Raw genomic sequence first — 19,099 nt, 5'->3', positions numbered from 1 at the left:
GTAATCCCAGCACTTTGGGAGGCTGAGGTGGGCAGATAGCTTGAGCTCAGGAGTTCGAGACCAGCCGGGGCAACATGATGAAACCCTGTCTCTACCCAAAATACAAAAAAATGTTAGGTGTGCGTAGTGGCACATGTCTGTGGTCCCAGCTACTCAGGAGGCTCAGGTGGGAGGATCACTTGAGCCTGGGAGAGGTGGAGGTTGCAGTGAACTGAGATTGTGCCACTGCACTCCAGCCTGGGTGACAGTGAGACTGTGTCTCAAAAAAAAAAAAAAAAGTGTGTGTGTGCGTGTGTGTGTGTGTGTGTGTTGTGTGTATAAATAAAAGGGTCAATCCATAACAAAGACATAATGACTATAAATATATATTCACTTAGTTGAGCTCCAAAATACACGAAACAAAAACTGACAACATTGCAGGCAGAAATAGACAATTCAGCAATCATAGTTTGAGATATAAATACTTCCAATAATGAATGGAACAACTAGGCAGATGATTAATAAGGAAACAGAAAATGTGAACAGCACTATAAACCAAGAAGACTTAATAGTTATCTATAGGACACTTCATACAGCAGCAGCAGAATTCACATTCTTCTTGAGTTTACATGAAGTTTCCTTCAGCATAGACTATGATGTTAGGCCATTAAACAAGCCTCAATAAATTTTAAAGTATTGAAATCATACAAAATGTTTTCTGACCACAAGGGGATAAAATTTGAAATCAATAGCAAGGAAATCTGAAAAATTCACAAATATGTAGAAATTAGCAGTACACTTCTAAGTAAACAGTGGATCAAAGAAGTCACAAGCAAAATGAAGAAATGCTTTCAGATGAATGAAAACAAAAATAGAACGTGCCAAACTTACGGGGTACAGCTCAAGCACTGCTTACAGAGAAATTTATACCTGCAAACGCCAATATTAAAAAAGAAAAAGAAAAAAAGAGGCTGGGCGCAATGGCTCACGCCTGTAATCCCAGCACTTTAGGAGGCCGAGGCAGGCAGATCATGAGGTCAGGAGATCGAGACCAGCCTGACCAACATGGTGAAACCCCATCTCTACTAAAAATACAAAAATTATCGGCATGGTGGTGCACACCTGTAATCCCAGCTACTCAGGAGGTTGAGGCAGGAGAATCACTTGGGGGAGGCAGAGGTTGCAGTAAGCAAAGAGTGCGCCACTGCACTTCAGCCTGGGCAACAGAGTGAGACTCCGTCTAAAAAAAAAAAAGAGAGATCTCAAAATAGTAACCTAATCTTTACCCCAACAAACTAGAAAAAGAAGAGTAAGCAAATCTCAAAGCAGCAAAAGGGAAGAAACTAAAAAAGGTAGAGCAGAAATAAGAGAAAACAGAGAAGAGAAAAATCGAGAAAAATAATTGAAACCAAAAGTTGGTTCTTTGAAAAGCCTAACAAAATTGACAAATCCTTAGAGTGACCAAGACAAAAAGAGCAGTGATTCAGATTACTACATTCAGGAGTGAAAGAGGGCACATCTCTATTCATTTGAAGAAATAAAAAGGATTATGAGGAAATACTACAGATAATTGTATGACAGTAACTTAGAAGAAATGAATATATTTCAAGAAAGACACAAACTACTGAAACCGACTCAAGAAATAGAAGATCTGAACAGAACTATAAAAAATAGAGATTGAATTGATATTCAGAAAGTTTCCCAAAAAGAAAAGTCCAAGCCAAGATGACTTCACTGGTGAATTCTACCAAGTGTTTAAAGATGAATTAATGACATTCCTTCACACTCCTTTAAGAAATAGAAGAGGAGACATCACTTTCCAAGGCATCCACATTCCTCATCATTAGTCCATTGTTACCCTGCTACCAAAGCCAGGTGATATATCACAAAAAACCCTACAGACCAGCTGGGCACAGTGGCTTATGCCTATATTCCCAGCACTTCGGGAGGCCGAGGCAGGAGGATTGCCTGAGCCCAGGGGTTCAGTCTGGGCAACATAGTAGAGAAACTTTGTCTCTACCAAAATAATAATAACAATAATAATAATAAATAAATAATAAAAGTAGCTGAGTGTGATAGCATGTGCCTGTGATCCCAGCTACTTGAGAGGCTGAGATGGGAGGTTTGCTTGAGCCCAGAATGTCAAGGCTACAGGGAGCTATATTTGTGCCACCGCACTACAGCCTGGGTGACAGAACAAGATCCTGTCTCAAAAAAGAAAAAAACAAAACCAGGCCAAGCATGGCGGCTCATGCCTGTAATCCCAGTACTTTGGGAGGCTATGGTGGGAGGATTGCTTGCATCCAGGAGTTCGAGACTAGTCTGGGCAACATAGTGAGACCTTGTTTCTATAAAAAAATTAAAAATTAATTGTGTGTGATGGTGCACGCCTATAGTCCCGGCTCCTCAGGAGGCTGAGGCGGGAGGACCACTTGAGCCTGGGTAGTTGAGGCTGTGGTGAGCTGTGATCGTGCCACTGCACTCAGCCTGTGTGACAGAGTGAGACCTCATCTCAAAAAAAATGAAACAAATCCATCAAAAACAAAGCAAACAAACAAACCCTATAGACCAGTATTCCTTATGAATGCAGATATAAAAATCTTTGACAAAAGTACTAGCAAACTGAATATAGCACCATATAAAAAGGATTGTATACCATGACCAAGTCATATTTATCCCAGGAATGCAAAGTTGATTTAATATACAAAAATCAATTAATGCAATATACTATAATAATAGGGTAAAGGTTTAAAACAACACAGTCATCTCAATAGATGCAGAAAAAGCATTTGACAAAATCCACTCTCATGATAAAACTATTCAAAAAACGAAGAATAGAAAATTTCCTAACTTGATCCTAATTTGATAACGGCCATCTTTAAAACACCCTCAGCTAACATCATATTTAGTGGTGAAAGACTAAAAAGCTTTCCCCTAACATAAGGAGCAAGAAGCCTGTCACCCCTTCTGTTCAACACTGTAGGAGAGGATAGAGCCAGAGCAGTTAGGCTGGAAAGACAAATTAAAGGCATCCATATAGGAAAAGAAATAGTAAAACTATATTTTTAGATAATATGTCTTATACAATCAGCCTTTGTATCTATGGGTTCCACTTTTGTGAGTCAGTCAATCATGGATTGAAAATATTTTGGGAGGCCGGGCGCGGTGGCTCACGCCTGTAATCCCAGCACTTTGGGAGGCCGAGGCGGGCGGATCACAAGGTTAGGAGATCGAGACCATGGTGAAACCCCGTCTCTACTAAAAATAGAAAAAAAAAAAATTAGCCGGGCGCAGTGGCGGGCGCCTGTAGTCCCAGCTCCTCGGGAGGCTGAGGCAGGAGAATGGCGTGAACCCGGGAGGCGGAGCTTGCAGTGAGCCGAGATTGCGCCACTACACTCCAGCCTGGGCGACAGAGCGAGACTCCGTCTCAAAAAAAAAAAAAAAAAAAAAAAAAGAAAATATTTTGGGAAAAAAACAATAAGAAATAACTATAACAATTAAAGTACAAATAAAAAATAGTATAACAATTATTTACATATAACATTTACATTGCATTAGGTATTAGAAATAATCTAGAGATGATTTAAAGTATGTAAGACCATATATGAAGGTTATTTGCAAATACAATGCCATTTTATATACAGACTTGAGCATCTGTGGATTTTGGTGTTAGTGGGTAGTGCAGGGGGTTGACAGGAGGAGTCCTGGAACCAATGTCCTTTAGATACCAAGGGATGAAGGTATATAGAAAATGCTAAGGAATCCACAAGGATCAGTTATAACTAGTCAGTTCATCTAGGATATAGTGTATAAGGTCAATGTACAAAAACTATTTGTATTTCTGTATACTAGCAAAGAAAACCAATCTGTCTACGGTGGCATCAAAAAGAGGAAAGTACTTAGAAGACAGTACACTGAAAACACCAGCGAAAGACCTTAAAGACCTGAGTAAATGGAAATGCATCCCATGTTCATGGATCAGAACGCTGAATATTGTTAAGATGGCAATACTCCCCAAATTGATATTCAAACTAAACACAATCTATTAAAATTCCAACTGGTTTCTTTGAAGAAATTGTCAAGCCGATCCTAAAATCCATGGGGAAATATAAGTAACCCAGAACAGCCAAAACAATCTTAAAAAAGAACAAAGTTGGAGGATTTAGTTTCCAGTTTCAAAAGTTACTACAAAGTGATTGTAATGAAGACGGTGTGGTACTGGCATAAGGATAAACGTATAGATCAGTGAAATAGAATTGAGAGTCTAGAAACAAATCCTTACATTTATGGTGAGCCAGTTTTAACAGAGGTACCCAGACAATTCAATGTGTGAAAGAATAGTCTTTTCAACAAATGGTGCAAAGACAACTGAATATCCACACGTAAAAGTATGAAGCTGGAGCCCTATCTTATGCCATAGGCAAAAATTAACTCAAAATGGATCACAGGCCTACATGGAAGACCTAAAACTATAAAGCTCTTAGAAGAAAACGTAGAATTAAATCTTTGTGACCTTGAATTAGGCAATGGTTTCTTAGATATGAAATCTGAAGTACAAGCAACCCAAGAAAAGATTGATAAATTGGATTTCATTAAACTTAAAAACTTTCATGCTTCAGAGGACACAGTAAGAACATTAAAAGTCATGCACAAAATGGGAGAAAATATTTGCACATTATACCTGTTAAGGGATTTGTATTAGAGAATATAAAGCTCTGCAACTTGAAGGGCAAATAATCCAATTAAAGAATGGGCAAAGGATTTGAGTAAGTATTTCTTCAAAGAACATGCCCAGATGGTCAATAAGCACATGAAAATATGCTCAATGTCATTAACCAGCAGTGCATATAAATACAAATGAAACCATGATGAGATACCACTTCATACCCACTAGGATGGCTGTACTGGAAAAGACAGATAATAACCAGTGTTGGGAAGAATGTGGAGCTGTTAGAAACCTTACACATTGCCAGTGGGAATGTAAAATGGTGAGCCACTTTGGAAGAGTTTGGTGGCTCCTAAGATAAGAAGTTAAACATAGAGGCCGGGCGCGGTGGCTCACGCCTGTAATCTCAGCACTTTGGGAGGCCTAGGCGGGTGGATCATGAGGTTAGGAGATCGAGACCATCCTGGCAAACATAGTGAAACCCCATCTCTACTAAAAATACAAAAAAAAAAAAAAATAAAATAAAATTGGCATGGTGACTCGCGCCTGTAGTCCCAGCTGCTTGGGAGTCGGCTGAGGCAGGAGAATGGCATGAACCCAGGAGGCAGAGCTTGCAGTGAGCCAAGATCACGCCACTGCACTCCAGCCTGGGTGACAGAGTGAGACTCCGTCTCGGGGGGGAAAAAAAAAGTTAAACATAGAGTTACCATATGAGTTCTAGCCAGCCATTCCACTTCTAGGTGTATACCCAAGAGAAAAGAAGGTATATACCCACAAAACTTTGTACAGGAATGTTCATAGGAGCATTATTCACAGCCAAAACAATCTGTGTCCGTACATGGATAAATAAAATATAGATTATACAAATAGAGTGAAGGTATTCAGCTGTCAAACGGAATGAGGTACTGTTAGATGCTATAATATGGATGAACCTTGGAAACATTTTACTAAATGAAATAAGCCAAACACAAAAGCCACATATTATATAATTTTATATGAAATGTCCAGAATAGGCAAATTTGTAGGGTCAAAATAGATTAGTGATTTCTAGGGATTGGAGGGTGAGGGAAATGCAATTAGTGATTGCTAATGGATATGGGGTTTCTTTTGGGAGTGATGAAGATTTTCTGGAGTTAGATAGTGGTAATGGTTGTAGAACTACTAAATATACTAAAACCCACTAAAGTGTATTTTTAAATGGTGAATTTATGTTGTGAATTAAATCTCAATATAGCTGTTACTGAAAAAGGTTTGAAGTGTAGAACATTTATAATCAAATGCATAGGTAGAATAGAAAATACATGTTGAGCCTCCATATTCCTTTCACCCTGACTTAACAGTTATCAATGCATGATGATCTTTAAACCCCACCCCCTTGTTTCCCCATGTATATGTGTGTGTGTGTGTGTGTGTGTGTGTGTATATATATATTTATTTATTTTATTTTTTTTAAGTGAGACATGGTCACACTCTGTCACCCAGTCTGGAGTGCAGTGGTGCAATCTCGGCTCACTGCAACCTCTGCCTCCCGGGTTCAAGTGATTCTCCTGCCTCAGCCCCCCGAGTAGCTGGGATTACAGGCACGCACCACCATGCCCAGCTCATTTTTGTATTTTTAATACAGATGAGGTTTTGCCATGTTGGCCAGGATAGTCTTGAACTTCTGACCTCAAGTGATCCGCCTACCTCGGTCTCCCAAAGTGCTGGGATTACAGGTGTGAGCCACTGCTCCTGGCCTCCCCATATGATTTTTGAAGCAAATCTCAGAGTATAGAATTCCATCAGTATGTATGTGTATGTCTCTGAAAATATATACACTTTAAAAAAATTATATAGGCCGGGCGCGGTGGCTCAAGCCTGTAATCCCAGCACTTTGGGAGGCCGAGACGGGTGGATCACGAGGTCAGGAGATCGAGACCATCCTGGCTAACACGGTGAAACCCCGTCTCTACTAAAAAATACAAAAAACTAGCCGGGCGAGGTGGCCGGCGCCTGTAGTCCCAGCTACTCGGGAGGCTGAGGCAGGAGAATGGCGTGAACCCGGGAGGCGGAGCTTGCAGTGAGCCGAGATCCGGTCACTGCACTCCAGCCCGGGCGACAGAGCAAGACTCCGTCTCAAAAAAAAAAAAAAAAAAAAAAAAAAATTATATAACTACACACCATTATCACATCAGAAAAAAGTGACAATAATTAATAGCATCAAACATCCGTCAAATAAGCTTCATAGCTTATGTAGGATTTATTTTGTGTCCTTTATCATGTTAGAAGATTGTGTCCCTTCTTTATCAAGTAAATTCCCTCATTCCCTCCCCTATAATCTGTAGATAAGAAATCCCGGTAGATCATCTTGGCAGAAACAAATCATTAGAGAACATTTGGCAGTCATCCATGGACTGTTTTGGACCTATACTTTTCATACTTGTTCATCTTCCTTTCTAACCTGAATTTGTTGCTGTCCTGGTATTTTGCACTTAATTTTTTGATTATAGAAAATTTCAAATATATACAAATTAAACAGAATAATATTAGTGACCCCTCATTATCCAGTTTAAGCAAATACCAATGTTGTGTCATTCTTGTTTCATCTATGTTTCTATTATACTTACTCTCTCTTATGCCATAGGCAAAAGTTAACCCAAAATGGATCATAGTTCTAAATGGAAGACCTAAAACTATAAAGCTCTTAGGAGAAAACGCAAGATTAAATCTTTGTGACCTTGAATTGGGCAATGGTTTCTTAGATATGAAACCTAAAGTACAAGCACCCAAAGAAAAGAAATTAAAAAGTATTAATTTGTATTCAGTTTTTTTCACGATAAAAACTTGCATACATTGAAATGCACAATTGTACACTACCCATCACCGGCACCTCTGTCTCAATACAGCCTGTTTTCCATCTTCCCGGAATGCTTCCGCCACCACCCAAAGGCAACCACTGTTCTGCTTTTTTTAAACTTAGATTCATTTTGCCTGTTGTTAAACATTATAAATAGATTCTTACAGTTTATATGTCAATTACTATTCTCAGCAGTTTGGTACTTTTGCTTAGCATTTTGACTATGAGATTCATCCATGTTTTTCTGTGTGTCACTAGTTCATTTTTTTTTTTGAGATGGAGTGTTGCTCTTTCACCCAGGCTGGAGTGCAGTGGTGCGATCTCGGCTTACTGCCTCCTGGGTTCAAGCTCTTCTCTTGCCTCAGCCTTCTGGATAACTGGGATTACAGGCACACCCCACCACACCCAACTAATTTTTGTATTTTTAGTGGAGATGGGGTTTTATCATGTTGGCCAGGCTGGTCTCGAGCTCCTGACCTCAAGTGATTCACCCACCTCAGCCTCCCAAAGTGCTGGGATTACAAGCGTGAGCCACTGCACCTGGCCAGTGTCACTAGTTCTTTCTTACTGCTATGTAGTATTTCTTTGTGAATGTACCATAATGTATTCATTCTCCTGATGATGAATAAATTGCTTCCATTGTTTGACCATTGTGAATAAAGTTGTTATGAACATTCTTATACAGCTTTTCTTATGGTAGGTTTTCATTTCTCTTAAGATAAATACCTAGGAGTTGAATTGCTGTGTCAAGGGATAAACGTGTTTATAAGAAATTGCAAAGCATTATTCCAAAGTGATTATACTGTTTATAAATCTGCCAACAATGAATGTTTGAGGGTTCCTGTTCCTCCACATTCTTGCTAGCATTTGGTAATATCACTTTTAGATATTACCCATTGTGTGAGTGTATAATGTATTCTTGTGTGTGTGTGTGTTTAATTGCAGTTATATGTTAATGACCAGAATACCTTCTGAGATATGCATCATGATTTTGTCATGTAGACATCATAGGGTATATTTACACAACTTAGATGGTATAGCCTACTACACATCTAGGGTATATGGTATAGCCTCTGGGTCCTAGGATACAAACCTGTATGGCATGTTATTGTACTGAATAGTGTAGGCAATTTTAGCACAGTGGTATTTGTGTATCTAAACATACCTAAACATAGAAAAGGTACAGTAAAAATATATAATTCCATGGGACCACTGTTGTATTTGTGGTCTGTTGTTGATTGGAATATAATTATGACTGTGTGTGTGTATACATATACACACACACACACGTATATATATACACACATGTATATGTACCTATATATGACTATATATACGTATATATAATTATGACTGTATACATATACGTATACATGTATGTATATATATACAGTCATATTCCAGTCAACAACAGATTGTGTCATATATTCTGTTAAGTTGTTATGACATGATACTGCTGAGTCCTGTTTTGGACATGTTGATACCCTGCTTTTCTGGATTATTGGTAATTTAATAATTTTATATTACTTTTCTGGAGTGTAGACTGATCTTTTAGACATGTACATACATATGCATCTCTGTGTGTGTATATATACATACAGATGCACATAAAATTGAATGCATTGCTTTTTCTTTTTTTTGAGATGGGGTCTCACTCTGTCACCCAAGTTGGAGTACAATGGTGTTATCTTGTCTCACTGCAACCTCCACCTCCCAGGCTCAAGTGATCCTTCCACGTCATTCTCCTGAGTATCAGGGAACACAGGTACACATCACTATGTCTGGCTAACTTTTTGTATTTTTGGTAGAGATGAGATTTTGCCATGTTGCCCAGGCTGGTCTCGAACTCCTGAGCTCAGGCTGTCCACCTGCCTCAGCTTCTCAAAGTGCTAGGATTACAGGAGTGAGACACTGCATCCGGCCGAGATATGTTTAGATAACACAAATACCATTGTGTTACAATTGCCTACAGTATTCAGTAAAGTAACATACTGTACAAGTTTGTATTCTAGGAACCGTATAGGCTATACCTTGTACCCTAGGTGTGTAATAGGCTATACCGTCAAGGTGGCTTACAGTCTGTGATGCTTGCACAGTGAAGAAATCCCCTAACAGTGCACCTCCGAGAAGGTATTGCCTTTGTTAAATGATGGATGACTGTAGCTTTTTATTGCTGTTATAGCAAATTACCCCAAACTTAGTGACCTAAAACAACACAAAATGATCTTACAGTTCTGGAGATCACAGTTTTGATACAGATCTCACTGGGCTAAAATTAAAGACCAGTTGGCAGGGCTGCATTCTTTTCTGGAAGGTCTGGGGAAGAATCCTTTATTTTAGTGTTTTATACCTTGCCTTCTCCAATTTCAAAGGGCTGCCCATATTCCTTGGCTCATGGCCCCTTTCCATCTCCAAAGCCCGCAGTGGTTGTGATACTCCTTCTTCTGTCCTCTTCTTTTACTGATAAGGACCCTGGTGATAATGTTGGACTGATGTTCCAGAATCATCTCCCAATCTCAAGGTCAGATGATAGCAACCTTAATTTCCTTTTGCCGTGTAACCTAACGTATTTGCAAGTTCTGAGGATTCAGATGTTGACATCCTTGCCGGGGGCGGGGGAGGGGGGTTATTTTGTCTACCACAGTCCACCCCCTGGCTCCCCAAAATTCACCTCTATTCCACATGCAAAACATACTCACCCTATCCCAATATCCTCAAAAGTCTCAACTCAACACTTGTTTGTAATTTTGCCAAAGATCTAATCTGTGTTCATTAGTTTGCATATGACCTTATAATCATAGTGCAAATTTTGGTGGCTTTGCTATTTTTAATTTAAGAGTATATTATAAAATTTTCATATTGTTAGGAAGGCTTTTCTTTTTTGGACTACTCAATGGTTGTAGTGAGAAAGGGGAAAAGAGTAGAACTAGCTAGGAAAGTTCTATGGTTAAAGACTGCATCATATATTCTATGAAGTTGTTGTGACATAATACTGCTCTAGGTTATTGATAATTTGCTAACTAACAATTTATGTTAGTTGCTTTTCTGAAGAGTTTAGACCAATCATCTTTTAGAATGACCCCCTTTCTGAATTTTTCTGATTGTTTCCTTGGGGCGGAGACAGTTTAAACTTCTTTGACACGAATACTCATTGGTGATGATGCATTGTGTCATCTCCACCTGGAAACCCATGATGGTTGCCTGTCTTCCTGTTGGGAATGCAAGGTTTGATCCCTGGAGTTATGGGTAGGAAAGGGTGGCTAGCAGGTGATGGTGGTTATGGGGAGAAGCTTATAGATTAAAGGCTCAGGGAGAAAGGAGCTTGATCTTCAAGGAACAGAAGGAAGGCCAATGTAGTTGGAGCAGGGTGCGCAAAAGGAAGGGATAGTTAAGAATTAAGATCAGAGGTAGGCAAGGATGAGGTCATGTTAGGTATTATAATTCGTCTGTAGTAATGAGTTTGAATGTTGTGGTTAGTGCAATAGGAAGCAATTAGAAAGCTTTTAGCAGTGGTGGGAGATAAGGTTTATGTTTTAAAAATATTTTGACTACTGTTGGATAATGGATTGTGTGGGGAAAGAGTGAATGGAGAGAGACTACATAGGAAGCCATTGTAGGAAACTAGTTATCAGGCTGGGCCATGTGAGAGACAACTTGGGAGATAGCTGAGAACATTTTTTGGTACAATCAAGAAGAGTTGCTGTTGACTTTTTTATAGGGAATTAGAAGAATAAAAAAATAGCATTTTTGGCTTTAGCAACTGGGTGGATGGAGGTTCTGTTTATTGATAAAGAGGAAGGCAAGGGAAGAATAGGTTTTTTTTGGAAAAAAAATCAAGAGTTATATTTTTTACATGTTAAATTTGAGATACCTAGTAGACACCGAGGTAGAGTTGTTAAGTAGGGCTGGCATTGCTGTGCAGCCTTGTGTAATTTACTTTAAAAACTGATGTGATTCCATCTTATATTCCCTTTTAGATGGTAAACGCTTTGGGACAGAGACCTCCAGTATCTTTTTATTCCTTTGTTCTTGAGCACGATGTCTTGCAAACAGTAGATAGGCAGCAGGCTTTTACTGCCAGTAAGTACTTTCTTAAAATAGTTATACATTCTCCGTTTTCACATAACATACTATAATTTTTATTTTAGGAATTTTTCTGTTATTGTACAATTGATGAATTACAAAACTGTAAGTAACTTATGACAGCTGCTAGGGCTTATTTAAATTTCCTTTCACAATGTAGTAATTAAGTCAGTCCAAAATCTTTAAGTCTTGATGTGTAGTTGTCATAATTCTTGAGAAACTCTGACTAGTCCAAGCTACCAGGGTATTTTTATATGGGGACTCTACGGAAATATTATATTTAATTTCATAAACATTTTGACAAACAACTATTCAGATAATACTTGTAGTTGTATAGCAAGTTTAAAAAATGTGTTTGATATCCTGCTACCTTCATCAACTCTTAAAAACTTTTTTTTTAGACAGGGTCTCACTCTATCACTCGGGCTAGAATGCAGTGGCACAATCATAGCTTACTGCAGCCTCGACCTCTTGGCTCAAACGATCCTCTCACCACAGCCTCTTGAATAGCTGGGACTGCAGGTGTGTGTCATTGTGCCTAGCTAATTTTTAAACTTTTTTGTAGAGACGAAATCTCACTATGTTGCCCAGGCTGGTCTTGAACTCCTGGGCTGAAGCTATCCTCCCATCTTGGCCTCCCCAAGTGGGATTATAGGCGTGAACCACCACACCTGATCTTAAAATTTTTTTAGTTGACTATAAGTAGTCAAAACTAAAAATATAAGACAACTTGAAAAATATAAGACAGTCTTTTTCTATTGTCCCTGGACCACCTGAATCAGAATGAGATATTTGAAAAAAATGCAACTAAGGTTCCTTGAGTTATTATTCGTTTGTTTATTTATTTATTTATTTGAGGCAGAGGCTTACTCTGTCACCCAGGCTGGAGTGTAGTGGCACGATCTTCACTCACTACAACCTCCACCTCCTGGGCTAAAGCAATTCTCCCACCTCGGCCTCCCTAGTAGCTGGGACTGCAGGCGCCTGCCACCATGCCTGGCTAACTTTTTTTTTTTTTGGTAGTGACGGGGTTTCACCATGTTGCCCAGGCTGGTCTCGAAACCTGAGCTCAAGTGATCTGCCTGCCTTGGCCTCCCCAGAGTGCTGGGATTACAGGCACGAGCCACCACACGCAGCCTCCTTGAGTGATTTTAAAAGACGCTTTTGGGCAGTCCCCAGATCATTAGAATAAACATGTTTTTCTAAGGTAATCTTTGAAAGCACAGATCCATTTGGAGATCTATAATCCTGAAAATCAGTGTTTACTCTTAAATCATATTCTGGTTATCTATTGCTGTGTAACAAACCAACCTAATATTTAGTAACTTTTATTTATTTATTTATTTATTTAGAGACAGAGTTTTGTTCTCTCGCCCAGGCTGGAGTGCAGAGGCTTGACCTCGGCTCTGTGTCCTCTACCTTCTGGGTTCAAGCAATCTACTGCCTTAGCCTCCTGAGTAGTTGGGACTACGGGCATGTGCCACCACACCTGGCTAATTTTTATGTTCCCATGTTGGCCAGGCTGATCTTGAATTCCTGACCTCAAGTGATCCACCTGCCTTGGCCTCCCAAAGTGCTGGGAGTACAGGTGTGAGCCACCGTGCTTGGCCTGATAGAGCTTTTTTGAAGGATAAAGTAGTAAGGTATTTCAGAATTTAAAAAATACATATATTTTGATTTAGCATTTTTACATCTAGGAATATCTTCTAAGGAATGACAGGACAAACATGCAATGTTATATGAACAAGGATTTTGTTTCCTGGGTTGTTTATCAGAACATAGGAAAAGCAAAAAATAATGTATGTAGTATGTTGGCTACGTAAAATACTGTTTTTGTATTTTGTTTTTGTTTTTTGGTAGAGGTGAGGTTTTACCTTGTTGCACAGGCTGGTCTTGAACTCCTGAGCTCAAGATGTTCACCCACTGTGGCCTCCCAAAGTGCTGGGATTACAGGTATGAGGCATGGTGCTTCCTGGTCAATACTGTTACTAAAATATAATAATAGCTAGCATGTGTAAAAAATATATACGAGGACTGGCCGGGCGCAGTGGCTCACGCCAGTAATCCCAGCACTTTGGGAGGCCAAGGCAGGCGGATTGTCTGAGGTCAGAAGTTCAAGACCAGTCTGGCCAACATAGTGAAACCGCATCTCTACTGAAAATACAAAAAAAATTAGCTGGGCATGGTGGGCAGGCGACTGTAATCCCAGGTACTTGGGAGGCTGAGGCGGGGGAATTGCTTGAACCAGGGAGGTGGAGGTTGCAGCGAGCTGAGATTGCGCCACTGCACTGTAGCCTGGGTGACAGAATGAGACTCTGTCTCAAAAAAAAAAAAAAGAGATATACACACACACACGACCATTCTAAGTATTTTATATATAGTAAATCATTCACAACTCTGTGAGATACATACTATTTATACTAGGGGACAGAGAACACAACTATTAAGTGGTAGGAGGAAGATTTGAACTCTGTCATTTCTGCTCTGAATCTTGAACCATCTTCAGTAGAATCTAAGCCACGAGTTGGTAAACTATGGCCTGTGTGATTTGTGGATATGCATGCTTTGTAGTCATACAGGGACCCTCCCTGAGAAAGGCCCTGTGCTTGGTTTAGTGCTCTGCTGTTACTATTTTGAAATTCTTAATAACTTTTAAACAAGAGACTCCATGGTTTTTTTCTTTTCAATAGTCCCTGCAAATTATATCATCATTTCTACATGTGAGCTAAGGTTTTACATTTTAAAAGTCAAAAAAATTTCATGACTTAAGAAATTATATTTTTTTGTAAATATGGTTTTATTGGAATATAACCATGCGTATTTATTTACATATTGTCTGTGGTTGCTTTTTTTTTTGCTACAACAGCAGAGTTGAGTAGTTGCAACAGGGACTGTATGACCTGCAAAACTTAAAATATTTACCTTTTTTTTTTTTTTAGATGGTGTCTCACTTTGTTGTTTGGGCTGGAGTGAAGTGATGTGATTGTGGCTCACTGCAACCTCCATCTCCCAGGTTCAAGTGATTTTCGTGCCTCCGCCTCCCAAGTAGCTGGGATTATAGGTGCCTGCCACCATGCCTGGCTAATTTTTGTATTTTTAGTAGAGATGGGGTTTCACCATGTTGGTCAGGCTGGTCTCAAACTCCTGACCTCAGGTGATCCGCCTGCCTCGGCTTCCCAAAGTGCTGGGATTACAGGCGTGAGCCACTGCGCCCAGCTGAAATATTTGTACAGTGAACAAATCCAAGAAAGGATTGTGCAATGAACACCTGTCTAACCTTCATCTGGAGTTACCAGTTGTTAATACTTTGGCACATTTGCTTTATGTGTGCCTCTGTCTCTCTATCTTACACACATGTATACGTAGGTATATAAAATACATCCCACATGTACTTTTTCTTCCTGAATCATTTGAAAGTTTGACCTGCATCTCCTAAAAATAAGGACATTCTCCTACATAACCACATTTATAACACTAAAAGTAATTTCATGTTGAAATGTTCCCAGTTGTGCCTGTTATACCTGTTGTAACCAATTTGACTAGTTTTATTCCTTTGAATCAGGATATTCCATCAAGGTTCATGCAGTGGGTTGCTTTTTCATTACATTTAGCCAGTGGCACATTCCTGATCTTTTAATCCATCATATCTCATTGGAATGATTTAAAAACTATGAAAAATTTGGATTATGGTGGAGCCTAGGAGAAGTCTCAGTCATATCTGAGGCCTTGGATTTGAATAAGGGCCAAATCATGCAAGATATTTTATGTCATGTTAAGAATTTTGGGGGATCATCATAGAAAACGTAGTGAGAAGCTTTTAAAGAAATGTGACATGTTCAGATTTGCATAGTACATATGACATTGACTTTTAGCCTGGGCAACATGGCAAGACTTTGTCTCTACAAAAAAAAAAAAAAAAATTAGCCAGGTGTGGTAGTGCATGCCTGTAGTTCTATAGCTACTGGGGAGGCTGAGGCAAGAGAATCACTTTTGAGGCTGCAGTGAACTGTGATCAACTCACACTGCACTCCAGTCTGGGCAACAGAGCAAGACTCCATCTCTAAATAAAAAAGAACACAGAATGGACTTTCCAGGCAAAAATATTTTAGCGTTTCACAATATGGAACAAAAAGATACAACCTTGAGGGAAAACTAGTGTAAAAATACATTCAGAGACAATACGGGAAAGTGAATTATGAAATGAGCGTGAGGCATTAAGGATTTTTTGTTATTATTATGTGTGATAATGATAAAGAGGCTCTGTTAAAAAATCTTATCTGTGAAGGATCAATAAAATAATACAGCATCTAGGATTTGCTTTAAAATGCATCAGTTAAAAAGGGACAGGACCGTATGAAGCAGGAATGACAAAGTTCTGATAATTGAAACTAGGTAATGGGTACAAAGTAGTACATTATACACTTCTCCATTGTGTCTGATTCATTTCATAAGAGGTTAGAAAAAGACATAACCTCTGATACCTCATTTTTTTTTTTTGATACACAAAAAATGAACTGGAAGGTTAGCTTGTATGTGAAAGTTGTCTCTTATCCAAAACTTTTGTTTTGGATATAACAGAATAGCAGAAATGTTCTTTATATAATAGTGTCAAGATGTGTATAACAAAGGAACTTATTTCTAAATATTTGGTTAGGAAAAGAATTCAGAGCAAGAATAACTTATGTATTTCTGAATCTCTTGAGCATATTTTAAGATATTAAGAAATAATCTTTCCAGGTGAAGTGTGCAAGAAAATTTTTTTAAAAATCTTGCTTTTACAGTATTCATTTAAAAACTCAAATCTTTTAGGTATGGAAGAAAGCTAACTATGACAATAGAAAACTTCTGTACAAATTACAAAACTGTTTAATTCAAACCACCACTCACAATTGTACAGCAACAATTGTAGAGATTTCTTGCTCATCAATCAGCTATTGTGTAAGTAGTATGTAATCTTTCCTATGACTACAGCACTAATGCATTACTAGTACTGCTTTCCTATGATTCCAACAGATACAAACAATGGCATCTCTTTTGGTTTGAACCCAGCAGCTGTATCCTGGCGACAGGTGCTAGTAGCGATCATTGAAGTAAAAGTTATGACGGTAGAGTTTGATCCTAAGAAAGATAGCAGATGACTTCGTGTCAAGACCTTTGCCTTCTATATTATTAATGTTTTCATTTGGCTTATTTTAATGTTTATTTCATCATTTGAGAAGTCAGATAGGCGATGCACATCAGAATGACCCAAGGAGCTTTTTCCAAAACGCCTTTGTTTGGACTCTGCCCCAGACCTACCGAATGAGAACTTCTGGAGGTGAACAGGACTCAGGCATAGATACTTTCAAAATGCCCTGTAGGTGATTCTGATGTGAACCTTTCAGGACCACTGTTCTAAAGGTCTCAGAATGAATTACATACTATTCATTATATATAAACAGATAATAATAAAGCGCAATGACTTTTAGTCCTTTCTTCTCTTTAACCTAATGGTTAAAAAGGTAAGGCATAGTTTTCCATTGGCTGTCTATAGCCCTGTTTCTTATTCTATCACTATAGAACAAGTAAGTCATTCAAAATTGCAATAGGGCCGGGTGCAGTGACTCACGCCTGTAATCCCAGCACTTTGGAGGGCTGAGGCAGGTGGATCACTTGAGGTCAGGAGTTGGAGACCAGCCTGGCTAATATGGTGAAACCCTGTCTCTACTAAAAATACAAAAAATTATCTGGGCATGGTGGCTCGTGCCCGTAATCCCTTCTACTTGGGAGGCTGAGGCAGGAGAATCACTTGAACCCGGGAACTGGAGGTAGCAGTGAACTGAGATGGCGCCACTGCACTCCAGCCCAGACAGAGCACGACTGTCTCAAAAACAAAAACAGGGCCGGGCGCGGTGGCTCAAGCCTGTAATCCCAGCACTTTGGGAGGCCGAAGCGGGTGGATCACGAGGTCAGGAGATCGAGACCATCTTGGCTAACACGGTGAAACCCCGTCTCTACTAAAAAATACAAAAAACTAGCCGGGCGTGGTGGCGGGCTCCTGTAGTCCCAGCTACTCGGAGGCTGAGGCAGGAGAATGGCGTAAACCCGGGAGGCGGAGCTTACAGTGAGCCGAGATCGCGCCACTGCACTCCAGCCTGGGCGACACAGTGAGACTCCGTCTCAAAAAAAAAAAAAAAAACAAAAAAAAAAACCAAAAACAGAATTGCAACGGATAGCCATTAAAATGTTTCTAGCAGGCAAGTGATACGTTAACATTTGTATTTCAGTAACAAATTATTAGTAGCAATTAGTAACAAAAATGAGCCTGCCCGTTGGCTCAGGCCTGTAATCCTAGCACTTTGGGAGGTCGAGGTGGGCCAATCACTTGAGTCCGTGAGTTCAAGAGCGGCCTAGGCAACATGGCAAAACCCCATCTCAACATAAAATACAAAAGTTAACTGAGTGTGGTGGCATGCACCTGCAGTCCCAGCTACTCAGGAGACTGAGGCAGAAGGATTGCTTGAGCCCAGAAGGCAGAGGTCGCAGTGAGCCCAGATTGAACAACTGCACTCCAGCCTGGGTGATAGACCGAGACTCTGTCTAGAAAAAAAAAATCAAACAAAATTATTGTATCACACCCCAAACTGATGTCAGTAACAAACCCTCTATAGACAGCCTCATCATAGCTTGTTTTGAGATAATCTGTCCACCCCACTGCTACCTACTGTTACATTGTATTAATGATAGTCTCCCTGTGATACTCATTTCATCATTTTTGCTTTTATGCACAAAATTTCTCAGTTTACATTTCGTTTAAACTTTGCTAAAGCCTTCTAATTTACGCCCCCTGGTGTGTCTTCTACTCTCTAATAAACTCGTCTTTCATGTCACCTAAACATTGCCATAGTGACCGCTTCAAACATTCGTATGTATTGTAACTTCAGTTGGCAAGCCCCTGCTTTTTCTCTTGTCTTTGAAAAAAAATTGTGAAGCTTTATTTTTTCTTGTAAAAGTTTTAAAAAACAATTTGTTAGTTGGAAAAATAACATACAAACATTTAAAATAAATTCTAAGTAGTATTAACTTAGCATTTGATTTGGGGTGTAACTATGCTAACATGTTTTTCTGTCATGAATGGGATCAGGTTTTATTTGGTCTTCTGTACTTGGCTTTTTTTTCACTTACCAATACAGTATTCATTTTTCTTTGTTATCAGTGTATATAGATCCACCTTATTCTTTTAAATGGCTGCACACTAATTCAATGGCTGTATTTTAATTTGATTAACCAGTCCCTTGATGGGGTTTTCATTTTTGGTTTATTTACTTTTTTCTATAAACTTCCCTCTGCACTTCTGTTGTATTTGCCTTGACATATCTGTAGCATAAATACCTAAAAGAGTCATAATAATTTGGTTCAAAGAGGGTATTTACTTAAAATTCTAGAAGATGTTCATAAATTTTGCTCCATTAAAAAAAGAAAATGAGGGAGATCAAGTTCAACTACATATACTATCTTTCTTTTGTGAGTGTGCATTATCATAGTTATTTTAAAAA

General features: G+C 39.1%; 1 protein-coding gene and 1 long non-coding RNA gene across 7 annotated transcripts in view; both read left to right on the top strand.

The window, feature by feature from the left end:
* ACAP2 (ArfGAP with coiled-coil, ankyrin repeat and PH domains 2) overlaps positions 1–19,099 on the top strand; it is a 177,032-nt gene that overhangs the window by 6,400 nt on the left and 151,533 nt on the right. The window lies entirely within an intron of this gene.
* On the top strand, positions 3,415–17,863 carry LOC140713509 (uncharacterized). The gene is made up of 2 exons (XR_012095632.1): positions 3,415–11,561; positions 14,504–17,863. It is a non-coding gene; the product is annotated as an uncharacterized lncRNA (long non-coding RNA).

The sequence above is a fragment of the Chlorocebus sabaeus genome, chromosome 15, assembly GCF_047675955.1.
Source record: "Chlorocebus sabaeus isolate Y175 chromosome 15, mChlSab1.0.hap1, whole genome shotgun sequence".
Lineage (NCBI taxonomy): Eukaryota > Metazoa > Chordata > Mammalia > Primates > Cercopithecidae > Chlorocebus > Chlorocebus sabaeus.
The sequence above is the reverse complement of the archived record's forward strand: the minus strand, read 5'-3'. Positions and strand labels throughout refer to the sequence as shown.